This window comes from Natator depressus, chromosome 14 (genome assembly GCF_965152275.1).
Source record: "Natator depressus isolate rNatDep1 chromosome 14, rNatDep2.hap1, whole genome shotgun sequence".
NCBI lineage: Eukaryota > Metazoa > Chordata > Testudines > Cheloniidae > Natator > Natator depressus.
Genome location: NC_134247.1, coordinates 40,066,370 through 40,085,815, shown reverse-complemented (window position 1 = coordinate 40,085,815; position 19,446 = coordinate 40,066,370). Strand labels below are relative to the sequence as shown.

General features: G+C 52.3%; 1 protein-coding gene across 1 annotated transcript in view; it reads right to left on the bottom strand.

Moving 5' to 3' along the window:
* The window catches only part of LOC141998456 (butyrophilin subfamily 1 member A1-like), a 321,911-nt gene that overhangs the window by 148,477 nt on the left and 153,988 nt on the right, over window positions 1-19,446 (bottom strand). The window lies entirely within an intron of this gene.

Sequence of the window (19,446 nt, the reverse complement as noted above, 5' to 3'; positions counted from 1 at the left end):
CGAATGTAGAACTTAACGGGGGAGATGTAATGGAACGCTAAACTGTATTATGCTGTTCAACCACTAGGTAGCGCTGGGTAAAAATACGATATTTAAGCTGACCTTAGCCATAGTTGGTAGAAAATTAAAGGATTTTGTGATGAACACTTCTGGTGTGTATCTGGCTGAGAGGGAAGCTCCGTAGCCAGCCCATATCTGCTACAGGACCACCACACCAATGATGAAAGCCCAGTGTTATCGACTACCTCTGCTATGGCCAACGAGTTCTTCTGAACTATGACATGCTGAAGACTATGGGGGATTTTACCCATGACATGTGCTACATAGAGACTTGGGGAATCAAACTCCTGGTTTCTTCACACTTCAGTGACGAGAATAAAATTATGGCCAAGGGCCTTGCAGATTTCCTTGTGGCAGCAGGGCAGGAAGTACCCCTCACCTCACCCCGGCTGCAGAACATAACCAAGTGTCAGCCATGGTCAAGCCGACCTTTGAATACAGGTTGGCTCTCGGGGGTCGGGGGGAAGAGTGGGAATGTGTCAAGAGGGCTGGCCCTTTTACAGAAGTTAGGGAGAGGCTACCTCTGACAGGCTCCTGTAAGGGAGAACCAGCCAACCCAGACCAACCTGGAAGTAATTAAATCCCTAGGTGGCTAGTTGGCAGCTAAATAGCTAATGAGCCTGATAAAGGGTGACCAGGGCTCAGCTGAAGGGATCCGAGGGATAGGAAGCTGCCGAGGAGAGGAGCTCCCAGGAGAGTTCACCAGAGCAAGGAGCCTGGAAGGGGTGCTCCTAGAGCAGTGGTCCCCAAACTGTGGGTTGTGCCCCCCTAGAGGGTGTGGAGGAACATTTGGGGGGCATGGCAGGGCCTGGACCAGCCCCCATGGGTGGTGGGAAGGGAACGCCACCCAGCCCTGCTCTGCCCCCAGCTCTACTCTGGCCCCATCCTAAACCCCAGCTGCAGCTCCAGCCCCAACCGTGCTTCCGCTCCCAGATGAAGCCCGCGGCTCCCAGACCCAAATGCCGGCCCACTCCCAGCCATGGCCCACGGCTCCTGGCCCCAGTTACAGCCCCGTTCCTGGCCCAACTCCTGACCGCAGCTCCCGACCGCAGCTCCTGGGGTGGGGGCACAAACCAGGTAAGGGAGGGCATGACCAAAAAAGTCTGGGGACCACTGTCCTCGACAGAGGAGCTCCCTTACGGGGGAGGAGCTGCCAGAGATGACAATGACAGCAGCTGCTGTAGCAGGACAGAGCCCTGGAGAGCTGCCCCCGGCTGGAGAAAGTGGACGCAGAGAATAAAGGCACAGTCTGAAATGACCCCAGCTCCGGGAAGGAGGGCTGAGGACTCCTGTCTTGAGGACAGTGAGGAGCTTGAGTGAGATCTGGAGGCTGGAGCAGAGTGAAGGAAAAGATTTTATTTTGGGGTTTACTTGGACTCAGAGCAGGCCCTAGGAGGGGATATTTCTCTCAGATCTTTTTGACTTTAAGACTTAATTTAAGGAGTGCTGAAGATGGTAAACTGAGGCAAGATGCTTGCCAAGACACCCTGAAACAGCTGAGAGTGGTACCTGAGGGCGCGTCCCCATGATGAGTCTACAAAACTGGAAGCCATTTAACAGAACTGCTGCCCCTTCCCCATGCAGACAGAGCCTCACTCTCTTCAGTCTGTCTGGGTGGGCCCCTCACCCCAGGGTCTGACCCCAACAGATCCTGCATCACAGAGTGGGAACCTGGAGAGAACACAGCAAAGGGTTTTGGGCCACCGTCCTGGCTTCCACATTGAACTTCCACACCTGTCCCAGCTCCCAGGCTGCTCCCGCTCCCCGACAACTTCCAGCTCCCCCCGTCCTCAGGCTGCCTCTGCCCTCTCCTGTTCCCTGGGGGGGTGACCCAGAGCCCAGTATGGAGCCATCAGGCTCACTACAATACTGTCTATCACACCCAGAAGACAGGCACAGGGTGGGCTCAGGGAGTGGCTGGCCCCACAATGGGACCCCTGTGTCCCCACCCCCAATGTTTGCTGCTGCCCTCGCTGGGCCTTGTCTGCACTCAGACCAGGAGCCCTGTGGGGCTGGCAGCCCCGTGTTCTGTCTCTGCAGTGCCTGGCTCACTTGTGAGCACTATACGAATGAAAACACTCACTGCCCAGCCCCGAAGGGCTGCATGACAGAGCGGGCCTTCCCCATCGTACATGGGGACACTGGGGTGCAGGGATCCCTGGTTACTCTGCCCCACACATTCACCCAGCAACTCCCCCAAGCTGCCGGACCCGGGTCCCTGGGGTCAGAGCGCGGGCAGTCGAGTGGCAGTGACCGGCCGGGGCTGCTTGGGTGGGTGGAAGGAAAGGGTTAATCCCAGTGCGGTGGCACGTTGCTGCCCGGCCCTGGCTGGTCTCTGCCCTCTGGGTGCAGCACAGGGCGTGTGTCTCTGAGCAGGTCCCTGCCCACTCGCCCGGCCACTTGCCCCAGACACAGAGAACCCAGGTGCCGAGGGAGGAGCAGCCCCAGCAGCGCCGCATTGGCCCTGGCACGGGCTGAGCCTGCGAGCGCAGCGGCAGAGGCAGTGGCGGGGGGGGCTCAGCCATTGAGAGCAGCAGGGTCCCCCCCCACCACCCGCAGGGGAGGGGTCAGCGCTGGGACAACAGGCCGGGCTGGGCCAGGGGCTGGGAGCTCTGGCAGCCAGCGCGGTGCCAGCACCAAGGGCCCTGCTGGAGACCCTGGGCCTGGCCAGCCGGGAGCAGCCAGCGAGTGACTCAGGGCCAGGGGCCCTGCCCAGGACGGGGTTTCCGGGGGGGTGACAGGAGGCTCCCCAGGGGCTGCTGATCCCCTAGAAGGAGGCACGGAGGTGACTGGCTCAGGATCCCGACAGGCTCAGGGGCCAGGGGTGTGGAATGGCCCAGAGCCCAGCCGTGTTCAGGGTCCGGTGGGCGCAGACTGTGCTGGGCTGGGGGCAGCGAGGGGGGAGGGGAGCAGGGATGTGCTGGCTCCAGCCAGCCACAGAGAGGAAGCTGCTTCCCCCACAGCCTGGGGTTCCTGCTCCCCGGAGCCCTGAGATCCTGGCCCTGCAGCCGGCACCCACTGGGCAGCCTCCACCGGCCGGGACAGACACACCCAGCTTGGCCCCTTCGACTGCCCCCTGCTGGGGGTGGGGGGTGGGAAGAGAGGAGGGCGGGGGTAGGATGAAAGGGCCAGTTCAACTATCAGAGACCGAGCTCACTGAACCTTCCCACTCCCCCTCTCCTCGGCCTTAGTTTCTTCTCTGTCCCTCCTCGCAGTCAGGTTTCTGCCTTTGCCCCAGTCTCTGCGCTGGGATTGTGGGGAGGGTGTCAAGGTTCCTTCCCCACTCTGAACTCTAGGGTACAGATGTGGGGACCTGCATGAAAACCTCCTAAGCTTACTTTTACCAGCTTAGGTTAAAACTTCCCCAAGGTACAAATGAAAAGGAGTACTTGTGGCACCTTAGAGACTAACCAGTTTATTTGAGCATGAGCTTTCGTGAGCTACAGCTCATGCTCATGCTCAAATAAACTGGTTAGTCTCTAAGGTGCCACAAGTACTCCTTTTCTTTTTACGAATACAGACTAACACGGCTGTTACTCTGAAAAAAGGTACAAATGATTTTACCTTTGGATTTCCACTGCCACCACCAAACTTTATCTGGGTTCCTGAGAAAAACGTAGTTTGGACACGTCTTTCCCCCCAAAATCCCCCCAACCCTTGCACCCCACTTCCTGGGGAAGGTTTGGTAAAAATCCTCACCAATTTGCATTTTGCAACGAGATATGGCGGAGAAAGACGAGCAGGACACAGGTACCAGCGGTGGCTTTCGGTGCCACTGACGTGCAGGGATGTGTCAGGGTCCAGATTGTTTCGTGTGCAAGCAGGGTCTGAATGAGCTCTCCCCTGACAGCTGGCTGGGGAGAGGAAAAGGCTTCAGGTGCAGACTGTATTTACATCAACACACCGACTCTACCTAGGTATCCAGCAGACAGGGCTATGTTACCAAAGTGATCAACTGTGGCTGGTGCTGGATTACAAATCACTTCAGTATGGAATGTGGGGGTAATGAAATAGTGTTCTCTTTACTGTATGAGTAAAGGGCAGCAGAGTAGCACTTAGCCTGTCCTGATTGAGGGGGTCACCCTCCCCTGAAGTGAACTTGCTAAGCAGGGGGCTTCAATGCCAGACCCCAGTGAAGGTGAAGAGGGGGTGGGCACAGGTGTGCTTGCTGGGCAGTGTGGACTTTACCCAAGAGTCCTAGGGCTTGGCTACACTTGTACGTTATACCGCAATAAAGCCGCCCAGTGCGCTCTACCTCACTCCCCATCCACACTGACAAGGCAGGTCGAGTGCTCTGACCCCTGGCTAGAGCGCTCCTGGTACTCCCCCTTGGCGAGAGGGATAACGTCTGATGCGTCTTGGGTGAGAAGCCCCAGTGTCAGTGTGGACGAGGTGTTGCATTACTGCGCTCTGACTGCCCTCCGGAAACGTCCCATAATCCCCTTCAGTCAAGTGGCCACTCTTGTCATTGTTGTGCAATCAGCTGTAGGAATGCGGATGTGCCCTTTCAAAGCTCCGTTTCTGACAACCACCCGCTTCTCTGCCCCGAGACAAAGCAAACATTTACTATTTGCTATGAGTGAGTGAGAGAGAGGCAGAGAGGGGAGGGGGGTCTGAACTGACCAGACAGCGTGTTGACACACTCTCAGCACCCCAAAACCCATTCTCTCTCCCCAACATACACACAACACACTCCCTGTCACACGCCACCCCACCCCCGCATTTGAAAAGCACGTTGCAGCCACTTGAATGCTGGGAAAGCTGCCCATAATGCACCGCTCCCAATGCAGCTGCAAGTGCCGCAAATGCGGCCATGCCAGTGCGCTGTCAGCTGTCAGTGTGGACAGACTGCGGCGTGTTCCCTCGTGCACTCTCCGAAGGCTGGTTTAACCCAAAGCGCTCTACAGCTGCAAGTGTAGCCAAGCTCCTAGGCACGGTTTAACTTGCTCCTCTCCACTGTTCAAAGACAGAACAAACTAAGGCTCCAACTGGAGTCTTCTGTTTTGTTAAGTGATCAATAGAGCTGAAATCACTTGTTGTGGGTCAGTGTTTCGGCCCAGCCTGCTTCAGCAAGGAAGTTCCCCCACTACAGGCTTGGCCACACTTGCAGATGTAGAGTGCTGGGAGTGAAACCAGCCTTCGGAGAGCGCAGCAGGGAAAACGCTGCCGAGTGTTCACACTGTCAGCTGCAAGCGCACTGGCATGGCCACATTAGCAGCTCGTGCAACACCACAAAGAGCAGTGCATTGTGGGAGCTATTGCAGTGTGCAAGTGGCTGCAGCCTGCTTTTCAAATGGGGAGGGGTGGAGTGTGACAGGGAGTGTGTTGTGTGTATGTGGGGGGAGAGACAGTGTGTTTTGGGGGGCTGAGAGCTTGTCAGCAGGCTGTCTTCTCAGTTCAGACAGCAGCAGACCCCCACCCCCCGCCTCTCTCTCTCTCACACACTCACAGCAGCAGCATTCCACACTCATGGTTTGCTTTGCTCCAGAGCAGAGAAGCAGCCGGCTGTCAGAAACAGAGCTTTGAAAGGAGATATCCACATGCCTGCAGCCGATTTCAAAACAATGACAAGAGTGGCCATTTGATTTCAGGGGATTATGGGATATTTCCGGAGGCCAATCACAGCGCAGTAATGCAACACCTAGTTCACACTGACACCCGGGCGTTTCAGCCGGGGCGCAGCAAGCGTTATGCTTCTCGTGGAGGTGGATTACCAGGGGTGCTCCAGCTGCAGAGTCCAGGCGCTCTACGTGCCTTGCCAGTGTGGACACCTCAGGAGTTAGGGCGCCCGGGGCTGCTTTAGTGCTCTCTAACTTGCAAGTGTAGCCAAGCCCTAAGAGTTGAAAATCACTAAGAGCAGCGTAGAACCTCAGGAGACTGATCTGCAGAGGTTATAGCAGAGAAGCAGGTGATGGCTGGCAGGGCGGCTGTGGAGTGGGCCAGTGGGGTGTGCGGCAGGGTGGTGACACCAGAGCAAGTGCTTGGACAGCAGAGCAACCAAGGTGCCTTCTTCCTCCCCCTGCACCCCCCCAGGGTGGGAGGTGAGCTCACACAGATGCATCTCTGAACCCTGAGTCTTCACTGACCAAGGACAGCCACTGTGAGTGGGGTGGGGTCAGGGAGCAGAGAGGGGCAGAGCAAAGGAACTTTTGGTTATGGAACTCCAGAACATGAGGCAGAAGACACTGACCAACGTACACTGGAGAGGGTGTTTTGCTCACAGTTTTATGTTTATGAATCCCGCGTGTGGCATTTTCCTTAATCAATGCCGGGTGACTTCCCTCCTCTCATTTAAAGTTTCTTTTCTACCATCGGCACCAACTCTGTGGGTGCTCCAGGGCTGGAGCAACCATGGAATAAAAATAGTGGGTGCTCAGCACCTACTGGCAGCCCCGCCGATCAGCTCTGCCTCTGCCCCACAATGCTTCCTGCCCACTGGTGGCCCGGAGACCAGCTCCTCCCCCATCCTCCCAGTGCCTCCCACCTGCCACAGATCAGCTGTTCAGAAGCTGTTACCAGAAGCTGGGAATGGGCGACAGGGGATGGATCACTGGATGATCACCTGTTCTGTTCATTCCCTCTGGGGCACCTGGCATTGGCCACTGTCGGAAGACAGGATACTGGGCTAGATGGACCTTTGCTCCCACAGGGGATGGCTGTTCTTATGGTCTTATGTTCTTGCTGCCCACTCCACCTGGCAGACGGGTTGCAGGTGCACAAAGAGCCGTCAGCCCTGTTCTCTCTATTACATGTTGGAACTTGCAGTGTTGGAGAAAAAAAAGTTCGGATCTTTTCCCATTATCCACAACCCCCAGTGCTCATCCCCTCTGAAAACCAAGCCCTTTTCGTTTAGGTGCCTATCTTTAGGCAGCCAGGTGTGAATGTTTGTCCTTGTATTGATGGGGGATAAACCTGGTGTCCTTAAGGGGTTTAATTAAGCAAAGTCAACAGCATTTCTTACCTTGCATCCCTGGGCAGCCTCCTCAATGGGAACCACAGTGTGAGACTTGTGGTCCCGGGATTTCTCACGCACCCAGCAAATAGTTTCTCCATCATCCTCACAGAAGCGTTTGAGATGTTCCTCGTGTCTCTCACACAGATCCTCCTTTTGCCCTTTTCCTGGTTTTAACCCCAGTTGTTTGATCTTTTGTATGATGTTGTTCAACTGTGTGTTGATTTGGAACTCCCTTTTCTGGAACCGGGCTCTGCACTGGGGACAGGTCAGGGGTGTCCCCGTTCCCTTCTCCTCACTGTACTGGGTGACGCAGGCTCGGCAGAAGTTATGCCCACATGCGATAGTCACCGGCTCCGTCAGATATTCCAGGCAGATGGAGCAAATAGCTTCATCTTGTATTTCCCCTGCTGTAGCTGCACTGGCCATGGCAGCTGGGTGAGTATCTGTTCTCTCTGCCCTTGGCTGTGCAGTGTGGGCTTGTGCTGACACTGGGAGGGGCCGCCTGCAAGTATCTGCTAGTCCCAGCCACAGAAGGAGACGAAGAAAAAGGAGGAGCCAGGAGGGGGAGAAAACAGGAAAGTGAAAGTGAAGGAGAGTAAAAGAGGGGGAAGGAGAGGGAGAGGGCAGGAGAGAAGGAATGGATGGAGGTGGGGAGAAGGGATGGGAGAACAGGGGGCAATGGAGAGAGGGGGACGAATACGAACCAATCTGATGTGTATTGCTGGAAGGCTGGACGAGAGAGCATATCCCCTGCCCCACAGGCAGGAACTGTCGAACCCACCCCAACACTCACTGGGGACTGAAGTGGGGACCTACAGCGCTTAGCACAAGTCTCTACAGCTGGAGCTAAAGAGTCAGTCTGTGAAGTTCAGAGCTGTAAAAACCCACAAAATAAGGTCTGGATGAAGCATGGTCTGAGGATGCTTCCCTCCCCCTCCCCCCCCCTCCCCCCCCCAGAGACCAGAGTGAAGCCCTAGCAGTCCGGTTTACTGGGCCCTGCCTCAGCTGGATGTGGTGATTTCTCCAGAGCCCTTCCAGCCCCACATTTCTATCAGTGAGCTCTGGCCTGTCTGAGACTCTCCGGGCCTTGGAGCCTGACCCGGCGCCCCTTGCAGTCAATGGTCAGATTCCCATTGGCCGTTGGATCTGGCCCTCACGCACATCCCATCACCTGTGTATTGCACTCAGGGCCAGTGCAAGGCTATTTTGCGCCCTAGGCGAAACTTCCACCTTGTGCCCCCCCTTCCCCCTCCTTTCCCCTCCCCGCGTACTGCTTCACTATGGTACAAAGTGGCAAGGACAATATCAATGTGACAAATTTCAACAACACACGCATATCGGCACGTAAACATACACACTCCAATACTGAACATACCCACACAATGGACACAAAGTATTTGTGAAATGATGCAGCAGCACTTGCCAGAGTCTGAGATCTGAAACAACTCCACAGACATCGTGAGCCTCAGTCGACAATCTCCGAAAACGAGTCAACGTAGCACGATAACCAGCCGATCAGAATGGGTGACGGCCGTGCGCAATGAGGAAAACGACGTCACACGCACACACACGCCCACACACATGAACACGCACACACATGAACACACACACGCACACACACGAACGCACACACATTCTGGGTACCCAGAGCGGGAGGTTTCCATGTTTGGTAACTATAATGCCTCATGGTGCCCGCTTGTCTCTGCATTGACCAGCTGTGGCTCCAGGTGAGCACTTCCCATAGAAATCCTGAGATGGGTAAACTGTCCCAAGAAATTTAAAAATGTCCTGGGCCAAATGTAGAATGAGGGGGGCAGGCAAGGGTCTCCGAGGCTGCTCGCTATGGGGAGCTGGGGCACCAGCGGGAAGGCTGCGGGGGGCACATGGGGAGGCAGTGGCAGGTACCCAGGTACCCTCAGGCTTTGGGCCAGGAGTCCTGCTCCATCCCCCTAGCGCCTGCCTTCAGCTCCCATCTGGTCTCACCACAGCCCTGCTCCATGAACAGTCCCACCATAGGGGGACGAGCCTGTCCCACCTCATGGGCCCGTGGGGGCTGTGCTCTGCCCCAGAGCAGACTGGGCCCCGTGCTCTCTGCCCCGGAGGGGGATGGCCTGGCTCCCCCCAGGGCCGAATTAACTTTTTGTGGGCCCGGGGCCAAACATATTTGTGGGCCCCCCTGGGGAATGAAGAGGCTGGGGCAAGAGCACAGCGGGCAGGGTAGATTTGATTTAAATCATGACTTAAATCACTAGTTAGGAAGACTTGATTTAATCATGGGTTTCTACATAAAAGTGCATTCTTGTTGGTTGTTATAACCTTAATACATATTCTTCACAACTCAGAGACAGATGTAGGTTTCATTTCTAGAAGGCACTCACTATACATTTGTAAACCGTGATTTATTTTGAAAACTTTTCAGATGAGTTTTACAGCTATATCAGAAAATGAATGATTGTTTGGTTATTTCATTTGTCAAAGATAATTGAAGCAGATATTTATGAAGTCATTGGAAGGTGAACTATCTCCAATTCAAGAGGTTAATCATGAATATTTGGAGGATTTTCTTGCCAGGCTGTATTAAGAGGAGAACACCACCAGACAGACGTTTAAATTGTTTTATTTAACTAAAACAACAACGTTAAGTATTTTTTTCTTCAACAGCAAACATCATATTTTAATAAAAAAGCATATGTCCATCACTTCTCACATTTATCTCCAGACTTCTTCTCCTTTTCCAGATCTATTCTGCCCCCAACAATCTTCTATTCATTGAACTTTTTGAAACTTTTCACTTTTAAAGAGGGGTAAAGGGTTGACCCTGTGTACACAAATTTGCAGAGGGACAATAGAGTTGAGGTCTGTTATTTCTCACCGCTATACATTATTTATTTATTTAAAAACATTTTTGCTGTTAACAAGCATGTTACCTCTGGAGACACAAATCCACATTTTGAGAACTGCAAAACTAAGCATCTTTGATGGTATCTTCCAGACTGAGCACTGAATCCCATTGGGTAGATAGAAAAATTAACTTAAATAATCTATACAGAAGCCCCTGGAACCCCATAAGATTGGGTCCCTAATCCATGAACTATTAGAACTTATTTACAAAACTTTTCTTAAAGATTTCAATTATATATTGTCTCATACTATAGAATTAGAATTTATAATCCCTATTCCATGATATAATGTATCTTAATTAAAACTATCTTTAGATAGTTTTTTCCCTCAAAAATCCAAGTTAAATTAAAATCTAATTTTTTATTTTTTTTCTTAAAGTCATTGATTTTTATCCACCCTGACAGCTGGGCATGGTGGGGGGGAAGGATTGGTCCCCAGCTGGAGTGAGGCAGGGGCCAGGGGCAAGATGAGCACAGTGGGTCATGGGGGGAGGATTAGTCCCTGCTGACTGGAGCAAGGCAGGGGCCAGAAGGAAAAGCACAGCGGGGTGGGAGCTAGGGTTGGTCCTTGGAGCAAGGGAGGGGCCGGGAGTAAACTGCGAGCGCAGCAGGGCTGGGGAGGGGGTAAACAGGATCCCTCCCTCACCCCTGCCCACATAGAGCTGGTACCTACCTTCTCCCTGGTTCTAGCCCATTCTCTTCGTCTCTCTCTGCACCGAGCTGACGGTGGGGGTGCAGGGTCTGCGAGGGAGTTAGGGTGCAGGAGCAGGCTGGAGTTTGGGGTGCAGGGTCTGGCCAGGAGCTAGAATGAGGGAGGGGGCTCAGGGCTGGGGCTGGAGGTTGGGGTGTGGAGTGCTTACCTGGGGCAGCTCCCATTCGGTGCCAGGGGTGCAGGTGGGTATGTGCGGGGCCGGGTTCAGGAGCTCCCATTTGGTGCTCAGGGTGGTGATGGGGATGTGCAGGAGTCAGGGCATGAGGTGGAGGGGGCTGGGTATGTGTGGGGGTGCAGGAGTCAGGATTGGGGGCTGTGTGTGTGTGAGGGGTTCAGGAGTCAGGGCATGGGGTGTGGAGGGGCTGGGTATTTGTGGGGGATGCAGAAGTCAGGGCATGGGGTGTGGTGGGGTGCAGGAGTCAGGGCAGAGGGCTGGGTGTGTGTGAGGAGGTGCAGGAGTCAGGGATGGGGTCATGGGGGTGTGTGGGGGGTGCAGGGCTCAGGACTCAGAGGTGTGGGGGGTGCAGGAGTCAGGGCAGAGGGCTGGGTGTGTGTGAGGGGGTTCAAGAGTCAGGGATGGGAGGTGTGGGGGGTGCAGGAGTCAGGACAGAGGCCTGGGGGGTGGAGGAGTCAGGGCAGAGGCCTGGGAGAGTGGGCTTGGGTCTTGGGGATGCTCCCAGCCCCCTGCCTGAGAGGCTCATGGCAGGGGGCTGGAGGGGATATGTCCCAATTCCACCCCTTTCCCCAAGGCCTCGCTCCTGCCTCTTCTCTGCTTCCTCCCTCTCCCTGATGGGTGGCAGGGAGGGAGAGGGAGTGAGAGGGGGAGGCGGGAACCCAGCACGCTGGGGGAAGAGGCCGGGGACGGGGGAGCTTGGCGGCTGGCACAGCCTGCCCTGTTGAAGCAGGACAGAGCCCCGGGAGCCGCAGCACCAAGCTTCTGCCCCAGCAGGGGAGAGCGGGGGACGGAGAAGGGTGGCCGCTGGGGCCCCTTCGGAGTGGGGGCCCAGCGCCATAGCTGGCGCCATGGTAAATCTGCTACTGCCCGCGGTGCTGCCCCGCCCACCGCAGTGAAAGCTGGGCCCGCCCCGCCCCTCCCCGCCGGTCCGTCCCCCGGCTCCGTGCGCTGTACAGTGGCCAGGCAGCGCCCCTGCTCCTCGGAGAGAAGACAAGTTAAAATGTAAAAAAAAAATTGGGGGGGCACCGCTTTTTGGTGCCCCCAAATCTTGGCGCCCTAGGCAATAGCCTAGTTCGCCTAAGGGTTGCACGGGCCCTGAGTGCACTGTGCGTTGTTAGGGGCCTCGCGACCCCCTGGGTTATTGTTACAGGGAGACACTGAGCTGAGCTCACAGAGTTCTGTCTTGTCTGTTAAATCTCCTCTGGGCTTCCGCCATCCTGCCGCTGAAAATGAAAATGTCAGAAAGTAACAACAGCCCTGGGGCTGCTCCGAGTGACTCTGCAGAGGCCCTGAGAGTTCTCCTGCTCCTGAGGCTGAAGTGCTCACCCCAGCCCAAGCCAGGTGCCAGATAAGCCTCAGGCTGCAGCTCTCAGTTTGAACGTGGCACACCCCAGGTAACTGAAGAGGAAGGAGCAGAGGGAAACCAACAATGTGATTTTATTGGCTATTGTTTCATCTGGCCACATTATTTTTTTTTCAAGAAAATAGGCTCAGTCCAGTGAGAACAAGGGAGAAAAATTGCATTTCAAAATTAAGGGGAAAAGTTATCAAGACACCCTAGTTAATGTCTAGCTCTACCCACCATTCCCAGGGGATTCTAACCACACACTAACCCACAGAAAGCTTCCTACCAACACTACAAAAAGAAGGATTCTGCGTGGACTCCTCCTGAAGGTTGAAACAGCAGACTGGACTTCTACACAGAGTGCTTCCGCCGACGTGCATGGGCTGAAATTGTGGAAAAGCAGCATCACTTGGCCCATAACCTCAGCCGTGCGGAACACAACGCCATCAACAGTCTCCGGAACAACTCTGACATTATAATCAAAAAGGCTGACAAAGGAGGTGCTGTCGTCATCATGAATAGGTCAGCATATGAACGAGAGGCTGCTAGACAAATCTCTGACACCACATTCTACAGGCCATTACCCTCTGACCCCACTGAGGATTACCAAAAGAAACTACACCATCTGCTCAAGAAACTCCCTAAAGAAGCACAGGAACAAATCTACACTGACACACCCCTAGAGCCCCGACCAGGGGGATTCTATCTGCTACCCAAAATCCATAATCCTGGAAATCCTGGACACCCCATCATCTCAGGCATTGGCACCCTGACAGCAGGATTGTCTGGCTATGTAGTCTCTCTCCTCAGGCCCTACGCTACCAACACTCCCAGCTATCTTCGAGACACCACTGACTTCCTGAGGAAACTACAATCCTTTGATGATCTTCCTGAAAACACCATCCTAGCCACGATGGATGTAGAAGCCCTCTACACCAACATTCCACACATAGATGGACTACAAGCCGTCAGGAATAGCATCCCTGATACTATCACAGCAAACCTGGTGGCTGAACTTTTGACTTTGTCCTCACCCACAACTATTTCAGATTTGGGGACAATTTATACCTTCAAGTCAGTGGGATTGCTATGGGTACCCGCATGGCTCCACAGTATGCCCACATTTTTATGGCTGACTTAGAACAACGTTTCCTCAGCTTTCGTCCCCTAATGCCCCTATTCCACTTGTGCTACACTGATGACATCTTCATCATCTGGACCCATGGGAAGGAGGCCCTTCAGGAATTCCACCAGGATTTCAACAATTTCCACCCCACCGTCAACCTCAGCCTGGACCAGTCCACACAAGAGGTCCACTTCCTAGACACCACAGTGCTAATAAGTGATGGTCACATAAACACCACCCTACTGACTGCTCGACTTACCTACATGCCTCCAGCTTTCATCCAGACCAAATCACACGATCCATTTTTTACAGCCAAGTTCTAAGATACAACCGCATTTTCTCCAATCCCTCAGACAGTGACAAACACTTACAGGATCTCTATCCAGCATTCTTAAAACTATAATACTCACCTGTTGAAGCGAAGAAACAGATTGACAGAGCCAGAAGGGTACCCAGAAGTCACCTACTACAAGACAGGCCCAACAAAGCAAGTAACAGAACGCCACTAGCCATCACCTACAGCCCCCAACTAAAAGCTCTCCAGCACATCATCAATGATCTGCAACCTATCCTGAAGGACGATCCCTCACTCTCACAGACTTTGGGAGACAGGCCAGTCCTCACTTACAGACAGCCCCCAAGCCTAAAGCAAATACTCACCAGCAACTACACACCACACAACAAAAACACTAACCCAGGAACCAAACCCTGCAATGCACCCCAGTGCCAACTCTGTCCATATATCTATTCAAGGGACACCATTATAGGACCTAACCACAGCAGCCACACCATCAAGGGCTTGTTCTCCTGCACATCTGCCAATGTGATATATGCCATCATGTGTCAGCAATGTCCCTCAGCCATGGGGGGGGAGGGATGGCTCAGTGGTTTGAGCATTGGCCTGCTAAACCCAGGGTTGTGAGTTCAATCCTTGAGGGGTCCATTTAGGGATCTGGGGCAAAATTTGGGGATTGGTCCTGCATTGAGCAGGGGGGTTGGACTAGATGACCTCCTGAGGTCCTTTCCAACCCTGATATTCTATGACTCTATGTACCTTGGCCAAACCGAACAGCCTCTACACAAAAGAAAAAATGGACACAAATCTGACATCAGGAATTATAACATTCAAAAACCAGTAGGAGAACACTTCAATCTCCCTGGTAACTCAATAACAGACCTAAAAGTGGCAATTTTTCAACAAAAAAACTTCCAAAACAGACTCCAACGTGAAACTGTATAACTGGAATTAATTTGCAAACTGGACACCATCACATTAGCCCTGAATTAGGGCTGGTTGGGGCCTTACAAAACCTAAAAATAATTTTCCTCATACTAATTTCCCCCTACTGTTACTCACACTTTCTTGTCAACTGTTTGAAATGGGCCACTCTCATTAACACAACAAAAGTGATGTTTCCTCCCTTTGTATGCTACTGTTAGTTGAATTGTCTCGTTAGACTGACCTTACACTTGGAAGGCAACTCCCATCTTTTCCTGTATTTATATCTGCTCCTCTATTTTCCACATCATTGAACTATTATCTGACAGACGGGCCCTGAGTCAGGGCACCCAGCGACGCGGAGCCTGTGTGCCCCAGAACACACTGACAGGGAACAGTAATTAAACACCCCGCTGCCTGTGCTGACCGAGCTCAGGGGATCTGAGACGCTTCAGGTGCGGCTCTGAAGGGAGTTCCAGGGTAAGGTGCATAATTCCCTGCTCCACTACAGACTCCCTGTGTGGCCTTAGGCAAGTCACCTAGGCCCAGAGTTTCCAAGGTGTTTTGATGTCTCAAGATGCAGATAGGCGCCTAGTGGAATTTTCAAAGATGCCTGGGCACTTAGCTTCCAATGGGAGTTAGGCACCTAGGTGCTTTTGAAAATCCCACTAGATGCCTAACTACATCTTTAGGTGACTACAGACCTTCCAAACTTTGCCCCTTAGTCTCTGTGCCAGATTTGCAAAGCTACTTATGCTCCTAAAGATGCAGACTGGAGCCTAGTGGGACTTTCAAAAGTGCCTGCGTGAGTTAGGTGCCTGACTCCCCATGAATTCCCTTTAGCTCCTGCCCCTTCTGCATTCGTCCCATGCATATTCCATCGACGGCACTTGCTGGCAGGAATGTCCATGCAAACAAAGGATTTCTACTAAATGTTATAAAATATTCCTGGGAAGCAATGTCTGAACATTTAGGCCCTGACGCAACAAGGTCCTTAAGTATGTGTATAACTTTCAGCAGGCAAGGAACCCCACCAAAGTATGAATCCCAAATATTTGCATCAAAAACCTGTTTCTAAGAGTTAAATTCAGCCAATCAAGAAACAGAAACAATCCCATGTGACCTGTGTGTCCAATCATCACTGACTCCACAGAAATCAATGTATTTGACAAATGCATTTGAACAAATAAATGTGAGAAAATTGTGATCAGTTTGTGGGCAGCTGACAAACGGGAACAGAAGCTGAGCTCACTGGACATGTCACATTCTGCACATCATTTCCCCAGCTCTGCTTTCAGCCTTTCTGTCCTCCCCTGGTCGCTGCCTCACCCGGTCTTGGTCTCTTGCCTTTTATTTATGCCTTTGCTCTGCCTGAAGAATTACTGGTGTTACTATTATTCTGTATTATTTCTGTAGCCCCCTCAGTGCCCTGGGCATGTTCTATGGTCCCTGCCCTGGGTGCTTCCAAGCGGGGCTGGGCTCAGGGGCTCACTGATGGGTGTATGGAAGGAGAAGTCTGCAGGCCCAGGGCAATAGGTCAGGGTGGGCGTCCAGGCATGGAGGCAGGTGCAAAGATAAAAGAATATGGGGTGGGGTATAGGCTAGGTGAGAGGCTGAGGTGGGGAGATAGTTGAAGAGCTTCCAGGGCTCCCAGGTCCCATTCGCCCATCCTGGGCTCCTTGCTCCAACAACTCTGGGGCTGGGCTCTCCCTCCCCTTCCCCTGGCCCAGCTACCGACTGCCCTTCCCCAGCTCTCCCCACTTCCCGTCCCCACCCCTCCCTCCATTGCGCTGGGACCAGTTTCCCTGACACAGCTAAGTTGGCAGCACAAAGCAGCCTGTACAGCAGGGCCTGGCGCTCTCACTCTTGGCCCCTGTGGCTGTTTCACTCCTCGCCATGGACAATGAGTCCCTCGGGCAGTAAATGCCGGGACATTCCCTGTTGCTCACTGGCCCCATCGCACTCACTGGGATCCTGGGCTCGGCTTGTCTTTGGGAGTCAGACCATGCAGTTATTGGTCCTGAGGGGACCTGGGAATCCCCCCAAGCCAGGCCTGGAGCTGACCCCACTGGGTTTCTCCGGGAGGCTGTGGGGGAGGCTTTAAAATGAGGGGACTTAGGTCTCCTCCCCTAGAACATTCTGCAATTTTCTGCATTTGACACAATAATAAAAAAAAGTTAAGGCCAAAAATTGTAAGTGCCCATGTGGGACCCTGTGTGGGGGAAGCAGCCTGTGGTGAGCTGGCCGAGTCGTTCTGGGGGAATTTTCAAAGGTGCCTGGGCACCTCGCTTCCAATGGGAGTTAGGCACCTAAGTGCTTTTGAAAATCCCAGTAGATGCCAAGCTACATATTTAATGTGTCTACAGACCTTCTAAAATCTGCCCCTTAGTCTCTGTGCCACATCTGCAAAGTTATTTAGGCTCCTAAAGATGCAGACAGGAGCCTAGTGGGACGTTCACACCTGCCTTGTAAGCCAATTTATATTTTTTAAAATAATGTAAAAGTGGACTGGAAACAGTAAGCGTTTAACAGTTTCCCTCTATTCCACAATATCACTACCATAAGAAAAATGTTTTTAACTAAGAATATCAACTTTATTAATACGCTTTTGAATACGGAAACAACCCAGCACTCTTGGATCAATAGCCCTCAAAAGCAAATACTTTCTAAAATTAAAACAAAATGTCGCCCCTTCTTTTGCGATGTTCTTCAGGAGGCAGCAAACACTTTTTGTCGTTGTCCAGTGGGGGATGGGGCTGCCCCTTGCCCAGCCTGGGGCAGGAGGGGTAACTGCGGAGGGCGGGGGAGGGCAGGGTGTGACGACACTCACCCAAGCCCCAGCTGTTGAGGTCCAGGAAGCCCCCTCGCCTCCCTTGTGGTGGGTGACAGAAGGTGGGTGGGGGGGCTGCTGTCACATGTGCACCTCCTCCCCTGCTGCTGCCCCTCTCCATAGCATCACTGGGGGTGGGGGATGGGGCATCTCCTAGCCAAGCGTGGGGCAGGAGAGGTGACTGCGGGCGAGGGCACGAGTCCAACACAGACCCATGCCCCAGCTGCTCAGGTCCAGACTCCAGGAAGCCTCCTCGGTGTTGCAGTCGTCTCCCAGTAGGTGCCGGGGGGCGGGGGGGGCTGCCATCACATGTGCACCTCCTCCTCTCCCCCCTCCGCAGGCGCAGCAGCCACCTCAGCCTGCCGCCCGCGCCGGTCCCTGTGTTGTAGCCAGCAGCGGCCGGTGAGGGAGCACTGCGCGGAGCAGCCGGCGGGGCCGGGGGCGCTCCAGGGGAGGCCCATGGGGGCAGCAAACATTGGTGGGCCCAGGCTCCCGGGCCCTGAATATTGCTGGAGCACGAGCACCATGGGCCCATATAACTCGCTGACCCTGCACAGCGTATTTATGCAAGTTCTCAGTTGCAGAAATTTGTCCTGTATTTATTTACTTCTGAAAAACACCAAAAGTTAGATTCTGACTGTGTGGAGAATCAACTATTATAGAAACCACATTATAATGTTTACTTTGCTTCCTATATATGGGATTATAATACAAATGTCATAGGAAAGATCCAAATGAGAACTCTCGCCTGTGTTCTTGCACATAGGTTGTTAAAACCTGGGAATTGCTGAGAGCAGATTTAATTGGGCGATATCCAGTATCTCAGAAGCGATACCAGTGTGTACTGACAACTACAGATGATTTTTCAAAATAGGTAGAATAATTTCCACTTAGAACTATGAAAGCACATGAGGTGGAGAAGAAGACATGTGAAATTATATATTAACATGGCTGTGCAGAGCAGATACTGGCAGATCTAGGTTCGGAATTGAATAACGAGGTAACAGTTTACATTTGGTGTTATTTTCACTATATGGTCAATTACACAATCATGGCTGGGTGACACATAGCTTCAGCAGACCATGCCACCTAGACAGCAGCAGACTTGATAAAAACACAAATGAATCCATCACAACACAATGTTAGGGTATTTATTTTCAAATAATCAGCGTAAGTTTAGGGCACTCTGCCATGGATGGCATACTGTGAATAAATCTTCAAAACTGAATTTTTCCATTGAAAATGTTCATAACGCATCACGTTTAAAACAAAAAGTCGTCCTAGCAATGCCATGTGATGTGCCTCCCCTCACACTCTGCTCAGCCAGCTCTTCAAGAAATTAGGCTCAATCGCTAATATCAAGGAACTGGACCAATCGGTCACTATTTTTACAGAGCATTCCAGAAGGTGGTGGACAGAACCCAGAAGAATGGTGATGAATTTCCTGGAGCAACTTTCTTTTCTTTGTACTCTAAACCTCACATGACAACAAAAACATCACCCTTTTGACTGATTTATGGCCGAGAAGAAAGGTCTCCCAATAAAACTTCACCAAATTTCATGTTATGTGTCATTAAGTGCCAGCATATTTACTACAATTAAGTTAACTTGTGATGATTCAGTAAAGGAATACAACCCCTTCTCTATTTCTGTATCAAACTACATTTGTTGTGTCCTTATAACCAAGAACATGGAAAGCCTGGCAGTACTTTGAAATCAACAGTGGACACTGACAGTACATTCCCTGCAAATAATATTTCTAAAGAAAAATAAACCAAGAAAATGAGATTGTAGAAGACATTTTTGTATACAGCAGGGGTAGGCAACCTATGGCACTTGTGCCAAAGGCGGCATGCGAGCTGATTTTCAGTGGCACTCACACTGCCCGGGTCCTGGCCACCGGTCTGGGGGGCTCTGCATTTTAATTTAATTGTAAGTGAAGCTTCTTAAACATTTTAAAAACCTTATTTACTTTACATACAACAATAGTTAAGTTATATATTATTGACTTATAGAAAGACATTAAAAACGTTAAAATGTATGACTGGCACGCAAAACCTTACATTAGAGTGACTAAATGAAGACTCGGCACACCATTTCTGAAAGGTTGCTGACCCCTGGTAT